This window comes from Leucoraja erinacea, chromosome 28 (assembly GCF_028641065.1).
Source record: "Leucoraja erinacea ecotype New England chromosome 28, Leri_hhj_1, whole genome shotgun sequence".
NCBI classification, from domain to species: Eukaryota; Metazoa; Chordata; class Chondrichthyes; order Rajiformes; family Rajidae; genus Leucoraja; species Leucoraja erinaceus.
This window is the reverse complement of record NC_073404.1, coordinates 14,453,473-14,467,264: the sequence shown is the minus strand read 5'-3', so window position 1 is coordinate 14,467,264 and position 13,792 is coordinate 14,453,473.

Here is a 13,792-nt window from a genome sequence, read left to right as displayed (position 1 = left end):
TCTCAGTAATACAGGGCTACATGAGGCAGTTCCTATGCAGTGATATTAATTGCAATATTGAAAGAAGACAGTATAATTTAACATCTAGATTCTCTGCACTAAATCCAGAAAATTAAAAAGCTCAAACTGTCAAAGGGTGAATAAATCTCACTATTCCCTCTGTGCCTTGTTAATCAATCTGTCATGGCCAGATGCCAAGAAAAGTGTCTTATGGATTCATGCCAGAGTATTATGTGCCCAAGAGAAGCATTACCTTTTTGTAGACAAGTTTGCCTGTGAATAATTGCATCACGTAAACCTTGGTTTCAGGAGCTGCAATATCTTGCCAATTTGTGACTCTAAAGATCATTTGTGAGGCCTGTGCGAGGGGCAATGGATGTTTGACCAACAATTTTTCTCAGGGGTCAGGGAATTAATTTTTATCTTCCAATTTAACCCAGAAACAACCAGGGTTGAATCACAAGCTTAGGGTGCATAAGAAACTCGGTATTCCCTGCGACATTTGATTTTTAATCAGCTCTGATGTTAGATTTTCTGCCGACAGAAAGGTTTTAATTCAGTCTCACGGCTTCAGTAATGTTGAATGTAAAAGGTTTGATTGTCCGATGATAGAATTTTATTCAAGAGTCAAGAGTGTTTTATTGTCATATATCCCAGATAGAACAGATAGGGCGGCACGGTGGTGCAGAGATAAAGTTGCAGCCTTACAGCGCTAGCAGCGCCGGAGACCCAGGTTCGATCCCGACTATGGGTGCTCTCTGTACGGAGTTTGTAGGTTCTCCCCATGACCTCGTAGGGTTTCTCTGAGATCTTCGGTTTCCTCCCATGCTCCAAAGACGTACAGGTACAGTATGTAGGTTAATTGGCTTGATGTATGTGTAAAAAAATTGTCCCTAGTGTGTGTATGACCAGCTATGATTGCTGGTCAGCGTGGACTCGGTAGGACAAAGGGCCTGTTTCCAAGCTGTATCTCTAAACTAAACAATGAAACCCTTACTTGCAGCAGCACAACAGAACATATAAACATAGTACTCTGTGAAGAATATAATAAAAAAAGTTCAGTGTGTATATGCCCCTCTTATAAACCTGGAAAACATCGCTGTCATCAAATACTTCTCTAACCCTTCCCATTTTCAGCACTTTGACCCACACCATGGCCTTCAAGTGCCCATCCCAGTACGTCTATAAATACATCTCAATATCCCTGGTGGAGATATCCAGAGGGAAGCGTTTTCTTATCTCCAACACCTGCAGATTTCTCTGCATGCTGAGACTGCAATACAGAAAGAGATGGAGATGAATATCATGCAGTAAATCTCCACTAATGTTATTATTGTTATCAGTTCAGATACAAATTGATTGTCTGCTTGTAAGGTACAAGCATGGAAACAAGCCCTGTGGCCCATCAAGTTCCCGCCGACCATCGATCACCTGTTTAGTCCTGTTATTCCACTTCCAACCTGGCGTGCACAAACAGAAGATCAAACAGAACATGCACCCCATACGCAAGAAGAAGACTCTGCAGAGAGCACTCGAGATCAGGATCGAACCTGAGTCTTTGGTGCTGTGAGGCTGCATCTCCGCCAGATGTGCCACTGCACCACCCAAATAATTTGTCGGCATTGTGACATTATTGAATTATACTCTTTACTCTGTGAGCTTCATGTGAACAAGAAATTTCACTGCACTGGTGGATATGACAATAAACTAATCTGGATCTGAATGTGCTCAGTTCAGCACTATCTTCCCATCAAAAGCACTACCAATTCAAACTATGCAATAATTTGTACCATAATTATTCTGGGCGGATTAAGAAAGCAAAAGATGATGCAATTGAACAATGTACATTTGCAGTGTAGTCTATTAGTCACCTTACAATCAGTAAATATGCAGCTATGGATAGACAACCAGTCCATGTCCAAAATGTGACTTGAGTTCCTTTTGCGCGTAGGATGTCTCCAAGAGCTTCACAGCTAAATAAAATAGACAGGTATAGGTACAGAAAAATGCTGGAAACATTCAGCAGGTCATGCAGGACCTGACCACGATGGTCCAGGCAGCAGGCAGTCGAGGGTTTTGCCCAAGTCGACTGCCTGTCCCTCTTCCAGTCCAATATCCATGCCCGTGTGGCCCTGGAGAGGGCACACCCGGTGTCCACGGAAATATTGAAGGTCTCCTTGAGCGCTGGTTGCTGCGGAGTCTCAAGGGCGTCGTGTATATGGTTTACAATGTTGTAACTTAACGACTGAGGTCTGCAAACTGCACAAGCAGTTTTGATTTACAGTGTACATTGTAACTGTGATTATGTAATAAAAACAGTGCGGGGGGAAAAAAAGGCAGGTGATGAGGCAAATATTGAAAAAAAATGGAGTCAATGTTTCTAATCAAAACACTGTAATAACTGCGAAGAAAAATTGCAGAAAGGGCCCAGCTAAAAATTGATGTTTTAATTTTTTTGCTCAAGATTCAAACACCTACAGTCTTCTTTGTCCCCCTCTCTCAATTCCCACTTAATGTGGTGTGGGAACACCTGCCTACAAAATGCCTCTGGGTGGCCGTGAATTGTAAAAGTTGCATATTGCCTTTGGAATTGGGCAAAATCCAGCACGTTGGGAAGTGCAGCCATCGCATTGTGCGACAAATAATCCAGAGTACAAATCTTATTGAGGCAGAAATCAGTTTTAAAGATTTGGAATGATAAGTGGTCGCAGTGAGAGAGGCCGTGAGGCTGTCACAGTAGCATTAGGCCTTGACTCCTTCACCAACTCTCCTCAGGAGGGAAGTCTTCCATCATTGCCCGGTCTGTCCTGAACGTCTTCCTAGGCCTTCAGCGGTAAGAACTATTTTCTCTCTTTCCCAGGTCATGAAGGTCAGCTACGATGAAGACCAGTTATCCCATTCCCAACTACATCCTGAAGCAAGTCACTTAAGCCATGGCAAAGAGAAAGGTTGAAATACGCTTTCTTGGGCCATCTAAATCATGTATAAAATATTGAGGGGAATGGCTCGGGTGAATGCAGTGAGCCATTTACCCGGGATTGGAGAATCAAGAATCAGAGGACATATGTTTAAGATGGGAGGGGCAAGATTTAACAGGCACCCGAGGGGCAACTTTGTCACTCAGAGGATGATGGGTATATGGAACAAGATGCTAGAGAAGCCAAATGAAGTTAGTACAGTAACAGCATGTGAAAGACATTTGGACATTTACATGGATAGGAAAGGTTTAGAGGGATATGGGCCAAATGCGGGCAAATGGGACTAGTTTATAAGGGGCAACTCTGTCGACATGGATGAGTTGGGTCATTTTCCGTGCTGCATCACTATAACTCTACGGGACAACCAAAACAAACACTGACATTCCAATCGCACCCAAATCCTACAAATTGAATTTAGAAACACAGCTACTGCCTCTTGTTGTGGATTTGAGGACAGGAATCCTCAGTAAGTGGAGTGCGAGGGAGGAGGAAGGCAGATACGATAGTTGTGTTGAAGAGGCTTTTAGACAGGCACATGGCAGTGCAGGGAATAGCAAGATATGGATCATTTACAGGCAGATCAGATGAACTGGTCATCATGTTTGCCACAAACATCGTGGGTTGCTGGGCCGTACCTGTGCTATACTATCATGTACAAGCAGATCAGATTAACTTAGCATCATGTGTAGGAAGGAACTGCAGATGCTGGTTTAAACCGAAGATTGACACAAAATGCTGGAGTAACTCAGCGGGATAGGCAGCATCTCTGGAGAGAAGGAATTGGTGACGTTTCAGGTCGAGACCGCTCTTCAGTCTTCGTTCCTCTGCTAAATTGTTCTGCATTTCTATATTTTATTTGCAGTTTGTTTTTTTGCTCAAGATTCCCACTCCCGCAATCTCTGGTGTCTCGAATTATCTACTAACCCCAGTTTACAGGTGCATTCAGATCAGTGGACATACAGGAGGGTTTATCTTCATTATATTTTCAAATGTAGTTTCTACAACAATACAATCACATTGCTGAACTCGGAGTCCCGCCGATAGATTTCTCCGGTCCCTCCGTCCCCATTGTTTAATTACTCTGTATTTTTTGATGAATCTGTATCTTCTCTCTTTCTATTTTTATTTTTATTTCTTTATGCACAACTACTACGGACTGACGCAAAACTGCATTTCGTTGTACTCATACTTGTATTTGTGCAATGACATTAAAGTTGAATTGAATTGAAATTGTTGGTTTATTCATCTTGACATGGACGATGCCTGTAGTTTCAAACAAATAAATTAATCCCTTGTGGATAATGTCTAGAAGTTGAAAATCAGGGCTGGTGTTACAAGCAACACCTACCTGTGCTTCCCATGCATTCAGTCCCAGTAATCACTTGCAGAGTGCTGGGTCACTGTGGGAAGGAAGAAGCTTCTTGTCGCCTTAACACTGATTATGTGACTTAGACTTGTTCTGCTCGTTAATGCTGTGCTAATTACAGTTACGTGTCAGTCGTATCATTGCCTCAGGCTCTTGCTTTGTAAATGCAATCTGGTCTCCTTGCACATTCCCCTGGGGCCTTTCTGGCAAAGAGAGGAAACTGTGTGAAGGAAGAACTGCGGCGGCTGCCTCATGTGATCCATGGCCATAGCTGGGTTTGGTCATTAGTACAGTGGCACAGTGGCACAGTGGCACAGCAGTACAGTTGCTGCCTCACAGCGCCAGAGACCCGGGTGCAATCCTGACCTTGGGTTCCGTCTGTACGGAGTTTGGACGTACTTTCTGTGCCCACATGGATTTCCTCTGGGTGCCCCGGTTTCCTCCCAGGTTTGTAGGTTAATTCGCTTCTGTAAATATTTGTCCCCAGTGTGGACTGGAACTAGTATATGGGTGATCGTTGGTTGGCAGAGACTCAGTGGGCTGAAGGGCCTGTTTCCTCGCTGCATCTCTAAACTAAACTCTAAACTACAATAATAGAGACACAGGAGCTGCAGATGCTGGAATCTTCAACAAGAAACACAATTGATGACCGAGAAACACAAGGTATTGGAGGAACTCAACGAGTCGGGCAGCATCTCTGGAGGATAGGACCCCTCTTCAGGGTGAAATATTACCTCTTGGTAATGGCTACATTCTTGACTGCTGTTATCCTTCAGGGGAAGATGTTCCCATCATTCTAATGTAGAGAATGTTACTGACATCCCCACCATGAAAGGGATCTATAGGAGGTGCTGCCTCATAAAGACAGCCAACATCAGCAAGGACCCACACCTGGCCACACTTTCCTTTCACTCCTGCCATTCTGAAGAAGGTATTGGAATCTGAAGAACTGTGATATCCTGGGATAGGTTCAATCCTGATCTCGGATGCTGCTTGTGTGGAGTTTGCATGTTCTCCTTGTGACTGCAAGGGTTTCTTCTGGGTGGTCTGGTTTCTACCCACAGCCAGTGCAAATTGGTGGGCTAGTTGGCTGCTGTAAATGACCGCTAGTGTGTGGCTGAATGGAAACATCTGGGGAAATAGATGAGAGTTTAGGGTTGATAAAAAATTGAATTTATGTAGTATTAGTGTAAATAGGTGTCTGGTGTTTGGCATGGACTCAATGGGCAGAAGGGCCTATTTCTCTGCTGTTTCTTTGACAAGAGTTGTTCAAGGTGACCTGTACATTGAGTTTAATATACTGCAACATTATATTGTATGTACAGTTTGAGGTTTTTTTTAAGAGAAACTGCATATTAACATTATCCTACACTAGGGACAATTTACATTTATACCAAGCCAATTAACCTTCAAACCTGTACGTCTTTGGAGTGTGGGAGGAAACCAAAGTTCTCAGAGAAAACCCACGCAGGTCACAATGAGAACGTACAAGCTCTACACAGACAAGCACCCGTAGCCAGGATCAAACCCGGGTCTCTGGCGCCGGCAGCGCTGTAAGGCAGCAACTCTACCGTTGGGCCGCCGTGCCATCCTGTTATTCTGTGATAGTGCACAGGAGATAAGGGTGTGAGGAATGATGTAAGCTTGGGTTTAAGTTAGTATCAACATTGTTCATTTAATATGAACAGACAAAACTGTAACCCTCTCTTAATACCAAAGCTGTTGTATTTGCTTCCAGAACAGGAGCAATGAGTTTATACAAAGGTCTTGGGACAGCTCTACAGAAGGTAAAGGTGCATAGAACTTACTGCACGTAACCAGTTCCTATTCAAATCAGGTTTATCAAGTTTGTTTGGTGAGGTACAGGTACATTGAAAATCTTGAATTTAGCAGACACGCACATTATACTAACGTACAAACTGCCCACAACGTCTGAGCTAAACATGATGCCGAATTAATCCTCTCCATATCCCTCCATTCCCTGCATATCCACGTGCCTAACTAAAAGCCTCTTGGACGCCACTATTGTATCTGCTTTCACTCTCGTCCCTGGCAGTGCATTCCAGGCACCCACAACTCCATGTAAAAAACCTGCTCTGTTCTGGAAGCAAATTAAATACCTGCTCTGCACATCTTTAACCTTTCTCCCACTGACCTTAAAGCAAAGTCCTGTCATCTTTTCCCTGGGGAAAAGGTTCCGTCTGTTTACCTTATCTTTGCCACTCAGAATAGTATATACTTGTATCAGGTGTCCCCTCAACTCTGACACTCCAGAGAAAACAATGCAAGTTTGTCCAACCTTTTATAATTAATACTCTTTAATACAGACAGCATTCTTGTAAACCTTTTCTGTGCCTTCCCCAAAGCCTCAACATTCTTTTGGTGATGGGATGACCAGAACTGCACACAATACTTCGATGCGGCCTAACTAAAGTTTTATAAATCTGCAATATTATGCAATCGCCATTAACTGTATACTTTCCCCTTATGTTCGACCTCCCAAAGTGCAACACCCCACATTTGTTTAGATTAAACATCTGCCATTTCTCTGCCCATATCTATAACTGATCCATATCCCACTGTCAGCTTTCCTCACTGTCCACAATTCCACCAATTTTGGTGTTGCTTGCAAACTTACCAACCAACCCATTTACATTTACGTCCATGTCATTTTTATATAACACTAGACTAAGTGCAGTCAGCTCCCCAACGCAATATTCCACCACTCACCCGTTCCCCCACGCAACCCATTCCCCCAACGCAATATTCCACCACTCACCCATAGCCCCCAACAGCACAGGCGCAGCTCATTTTCCCCCAGGGAAGTTAGTGGCGGTGCCTAATGGCAGCGGCTCGACTACAGTCATCTGTCTTTTTTTATTTTTGTCTTGATAAATGTATGTCTTGAGTTAGTTTTTATTATTATTTTTAGCTGTGTATATGTGGGGGGTGGTGGAGGGGCTGTGGGGAAACCGTTTAAATCTCTTCCCTGTGCGGGAACCCGACCATTCCCTGTCGGGTCTCGGATGTCGTTGGGCCTAACATCGTGGAGCCGGCGCCGACCTCCGGCCGGGACTAACCTGAGGGCTCCAGTTGCAGAGCCTGCGAAACTGACATCGCGGAGCTGGCCAACTTCGGAGCGGGAAGAGCTGTGGAAGAGCTGCGGCTGTGACCCGACTTTTGGAGTTCGGAGGCACCGGCCGCAGACCCGGTGGACGGGAACATCGGGAGCTCCAAGTCCCTGGTGGGAGACCGCTTTTCCGAGCTCCGCAACGGCGACTTCTCCCGCTGGAATCGCGGGTTTAAGGACATGGAGCCGGGGCCTAACATCGCCCGGCATGGCTTAAACGGCCTCAGGACTTACCATCGCCCACCGGTGGCTTTAACATCAGAGCCCCAGTTTGCCTTGACACTGCAGTTGGACTGCTGGACCACGGGAGAAGGAACAAAGGGAAGAGATAAAGACTTTACCTTCCATCACAGTGCGGAGATGTTGGAGACTCACTGTGATGGATGTTTATGTAAACTGTGTTATGTGTGGGTCTTGGATTGTGTTGTAATGTTAAACTGTAGAAATGATATTTCGTTCAAACCTAGGTTTGAATGACAATACATTGCATTCTATTCTATTCTATTCTATTCTATCCCCCAGCAGTCCCTCTCCCTGCTCTTCACCCTCTTCCTTCCCATCACCTCTCCCTCCCTCTTATTTACCCTACCCTCACATCCTCCCTCCCTCCTCTCCCCTCCCTACCCCATCCTCTCCCTCAATCCTCCCACTCCCTCCTCACCTCCTCAGGATCTCTCCCTTCTTGCATGCCCTGGAGGAGCATCAGCCATCGGCGCCCTCAGAGCCAGGCTCAACACCCAGGCCTCGAATCCTCGGCACGGCCCCAGAGCACCAGCAGCTACGTCCACACACCAGCAGAGGCGGGCGGGTGCCAGGACTGACAGCAGACGCGGCCAATCAGTGCAGCGATGGTGCAGGAAGGGGCATCACCGTCCCGGCGGTGACTGACTGGAGAGGAGATTTTAAGATTTTTAAACCTTAATAACTTTTAAAATATACAATCGATCGGAACAAAACTTGTTGCACCCGCAGCACATGAGAATGGCGAGTAAGGTGGCGAAGAATCGTAGCGCTATCTTGTACCATTTTTGCGCAAACTGAAAGATCGCGCAAACCGGAAGATAACAAGATCAGAGTTTTAGTTATGTATAGATAGATAAGCAACTGAGATCCCAGCACAGATCCCAGAACTTCACTGGTCACAGACCTTCAGCCAGAATATACACCCTTCCATCACTACTCTGTATTCTAGTGGTAAGACAGTTCTGAATCCAAACTTCTAATTCACTGTGGATCCGATGCATTTTAATCTTCTGGATTAGCCATGAGAGACTTTACTTACTTACTTACTTACTTACTAAAATCAATGCCAATAACATCCACTGCCCTCATTGATCACTTTAATTAACATAATCCAGTTCATAAGATATGACCTACCATGAACAAACCTCTCCAGACTATCTCTATTAACCCATTCTCATTCAATTACAGATACATCCTATTCCAAAGAATCCTCTCCTGAAGCTTCCCTACCACTGATGTGAGATTCACTGGCCATTAATATCCCCGATTATGTCTACTTCCCTTCTTTAATGAAGGAACTATGTTGGCAACACTTCCCCTTATCCAGGACCTCGCCTGTGACTGGAAATAATACAACAATCTTTGTCAAGGCCCCTGCAATCTCTTCTCTGTCTGCTCTCAATAACATGGGATGGATCCCATCAGGCCCTGGGCATTTATCCACCTTAATGCTTTTTCAGAGACCCAGTAGACATCTTCTCCTTGATCTCAAACTGGCCAATACACTCCCCCCACCCCCCCCCCCCCACCCCCCCCCCCCCCCCTCCTCATTGCCCCCTTCCTCCTTCATAGTTCTTTTTACCAGTTCCACAGTTCCCTACATTGTTTCCCTCTTTAGATCACTCTTTCCCCAGCCAATAATGGGCTTACCAGGCACGGCCCTGCCTGAGATAACTTGGGTCTGGCCCTCATTGATCCTGGTCTTTTCGTGCCTCCAGATTCATAAAGCACGGAAACAGGCCCTTCGGCCCAACTTGCCCACACCAGCCAAAATCTCTCATCTACACCTGCCTGTGTCTGGCCCATATCCCTCTAAACCTGTCCTATCCATGTACCTGTCTAAATGTTTCTTAAACATTGCATTGTACCTTCCTCAACTCCTCCTCCGGCAGCTCATCCCATACACCACCACTCTTTGTGTGGAAAAAGTCACCCCTCAGGTCTTAATTAAATGCTTCTGCCTCCCCTTATACCCATGTCCTCTGTTTCTCGATTCCCTTACTCAAGATAGTAGAGACCCAGTCTGCCTGATCTCTCCTCATGAACCAACTTAATCACTCTATCACATTGTACATATACATTTAGGTTGGAATAAAATACCAGATATGGTCTCACAAGGGCCTTATATAATTAGAACAAAGTAGCTCCACTCTTGTACTCAAATCTACCTGCAATAAAGGTTAACACCACTAATAGACTCGGCGACCATTTTGCCAAACACTTTTAGTTTAGTTTAAAGATACAGCAAGGAAACAGGCCCTTTGTCCGGCAATGAGTCCGTGCCGACAAGCGATCCCTGAACATTAGCCCCATCCGACTATTTTCAAGGTGATTTTTTGGGTCTAGACCCTTCTTCAGTCAGGGGAAAGGGAAACAGGACATACAGAAGGCACATAGAACAAATGTATGAAAGATATGCAAAAAGCAATGATGATCAAGGAAAGGTGGAGCCCACAATGGTCCATTGTTGGCTGTATGGGTAGAGATAATGAATTACAGGGACAGTGGGACTCAACAGGACCACAGTGATACTAGTATGATGACTATGGTGGGGGAGGGACAGAGAGAGAGGGGATGCAAGGGTTACTTGAAACATAGAAACATAGAAACATAGAAATTAGGTGCAGTAGGCCATTCGGCCGTTCACCGCCATTCAATATGATCATGGCTGATCATCCAACTCAGTATCCACCTCAGTTGAGGTTAGAGAAATTAATAATTGAGAAATCAAAGTCTTACCAGGCTTTTTGTCCCCACCCCCCACTTCTCTTCCAGCTTTCTCTCCCCACCCCCACTAGTCTGAAGTAGGGTCCTGGCCCAAAACCACCTATTCATGTTCTCCAGGGAAGGCTGCTTGATCCTCTGAGTTCCTCTAGCACTTTGTTTTTTTAATCACTATTTGCCTGCTATATTTATACATTAATGTTCTGTGTTTTTGTACGACAACCAGGTTGACGCTGATGTCTTTTAATCTCTCTCCATTTAAAAAAACGCTCTGCTTTTCCATTTGTTCCATCAACGTGGTTGACATCATACATTTTGCACATTATATTCCATTTTCCACATCCTGGTCCATTCACAAATCCTCCTCACAGCCCCACACTGCCACCTAGCTGCATATGTTGCACTTGGTTCCTTCATCCAGATCATCGATAGAGATTAGGAACATCTGAGGAACCCACATTCATCGCTGTAGCACATCATTGTACCTGTCACCTATCATGTATCTGTACACTGCGAATCACTCGATTGTAATCACGTATTGTCTTTCCGCTGGCTGGTTAGCGCGCAACAAAAGCTTTTCACTGTACCTCGGTACACGTGACAATAAACTAAACTGAACTGATTTGTCACCACCTCCCAATAATACGTATTTATTTGTTCTCTCTTTTCTGTCTTTTAACTGATTTATATCACCACACCTATATATATATGATATATGATACGGGGGATATATATATTCCCCCCCGTTTCATGTTTAATAGCGTATTCCATTAATCTGAAAATCCCATGTACCCACTCACCCTTGTTTTTATCAGTTATTCTTTTTAAAAGGATCTTGTTTCAAGCTCCCTTGAAGACGGGGGTTCCAAGCACTCTGTGAAATGGCCTCACGCCTGACCAACATATGGGTGACCCCGATTTTTAAATGTGAGAAGGTTTTGTTTGCGTGCCATTCAGTCTAATCATACCATACATGTGTACAATCATGCCATATACATGTACAACAGGTAGTGTAAAGAGGTAAGTACCAGAGTGCAGAATATAGTATTACAGCATTATGGCATTGCAGTTGCAGAGAAAAAGTGCGAGGTCTGCAATTATGTAGGTTGGAAGAACAGAACTACACCCTAGCTATGTTAGAACCATTCAGTGATCTGATAACATTAGCCCAATGAATCTCCTTTAAGCAGCCTCCAACGCTACTGTAAAAATACATAAAATGCTGCAGTAACACAGGGTCGGCACGGACTAGAAGGGTCGAGATGGCCTGTTTCCGTGCTGTAATTGTTATATGGTTATCTCTGGAGGACGTGAATAGATGACCTTTCAGGTTGGGACTCTTCTCCAGACTGATTGTAGTCATCACTAAATCAGTCCAAAGAATGGCCCAGACCTGAAAGGTCGCCTATTCACATCCTCCAGAGATACTCCAACGACTGTTCTTCCTGAGGACATTAAAAAAGACTGGTCTGCCCCAACAGCTGCTGACAACGTTCTACCGCTGCACCACAGAGAGCATATTAAAGTATGGCATCTCTGTGTGGTATCTCAGCTGCACGGAGGCGGAGAGGAAAGCTCTTCAGCGCGTCGTCCACAGAGCGCAGAGGATCATTGGGACACAGCTACCAGCCTTGGAGGGCATCTACCACACACGGTGCCTCAGGAAGGCCATCAGCATCCATAAAGACTCCTCACACCCTTGTAACGGACTGTTCGAACTACTTCCCTCCGGCAGACGTTACAAGGCCTTCTAAGCCCGAACCTCCAGGCTCTGAAACAGCTTCATTCCCAGAGCTATAGCGGCTCTGAACCAGCCCTGCTGAGTGCCCCCCACCCACCCTGGACTGTCTCCCTCAGATGGTCACGTCGCACAGTTTATTTATTTATTTTACTTTTCTTTTCCATCGGTTGGAAGCTGCATACTAAATCTTGTTGCACTGATGTGCAATGACAATAAAAGATATTATTATTATTATTATTATTATACTGCCACTGAGGTACTCCAACATTTTGTCTTTTTTTTTAAAAAACCAGCGTCCCTTCTCAGATGCTACCATGTCCTTTTTGTTTTAGTTTGGAGGCCAAAACTGTGCACAATATTCCAGGCGAGGCCGCACCAACACCCTGTACAGCTGCAACAAATCCTCCATATTCTTAAACTCTAACCTCTTCACAATAAAGTCCAACATGTCAGTTGCATTCTTAACTTTTTCTTGGACCTGCCAGCTAACGTATCCACCCGTAATTGCCCCTGAACAGTGGAGGCAGTTGAGAACCAACCATACTGTTCCTTTTCCTTCAGTCCAACCCATTCCTGCTGAAGTCTGCCTTGGGCCTCAACTTCCTCTGCTTTGTTGACTGCCTTCAGGTTACATACAGTAGCTTGCCTTGAAGGCAGAAGGCAATGATAATGGACCATTAGATACTTGCATGTCTGATATATACCAGGCAGGGATAGAACCCCAGTTGCCACAGTATCTATAAAATGAGGTAGACCCTCTTCTCCAGCCTGTTGAGCTGTTGGGTCACCTTCAGGATGTTGCACCAGCTGCTTGATGTTAATAACTTTAGTCTGGAAAACATAGGGAACTCACCCGTACCTGCAACAGACCTCAACTATATTTCATCCGCCGGAAGATCCAAACATTCGCTCCATAGATGCTGCTGCACCCGCTGAGTTTCTCCAGCATTTTTGTGTACCTTCGATTTTCCGGCATCTGCAGTTTCTCCTTAAACATAGGGAACTGTTGTTTTCAAACAGCTGTGATGGTAAGAGTGCAATGTTCATGCATGCAAGTTGCCGAGAAGTGAGAATGTTTGGGTGCAACTGAAGCAAAGACTGCCACAGTACAATAGGTTTGTATGTGTAAATTGGTTGAGGCTGCGAGTATGAACACAAGCTCAGTCTGAATTGACCACATCTTACATGTCTCACAGCGGCAGAGACCTGGGTTCAATCCTAACTACGGGTGCCGTCTGTACAGCATTCACACATACTCCCTGGGACAGTGTGGGAGTTCTCTGGTTCCGGTTTTCTCCCACATCCCAAAGACGTGCATGTTTGTAGGTTAACTAGCTTCTGTAAATTGTTCCCAGTGTGTTGGATAGAACTAGTGTATGGGTGATCGCTGGTCAATGCAGAAAGGCCTGTTTCCATGCTGTATCTCTAAAACTAAATAAAAACTAAAACATGGCTCCAAAGGTTCAGATTATTAAACACGTACAAATACATGTGGGCTAACTGCAAAGCAGATTTAGTACAAAGATCTGGGCTCAATCAAATTTCTAGCCAGATGAATGTTTCTGTTGTGAGAGCTTATAGACAGAGAATGTAGCTACACGAGTGGCTAC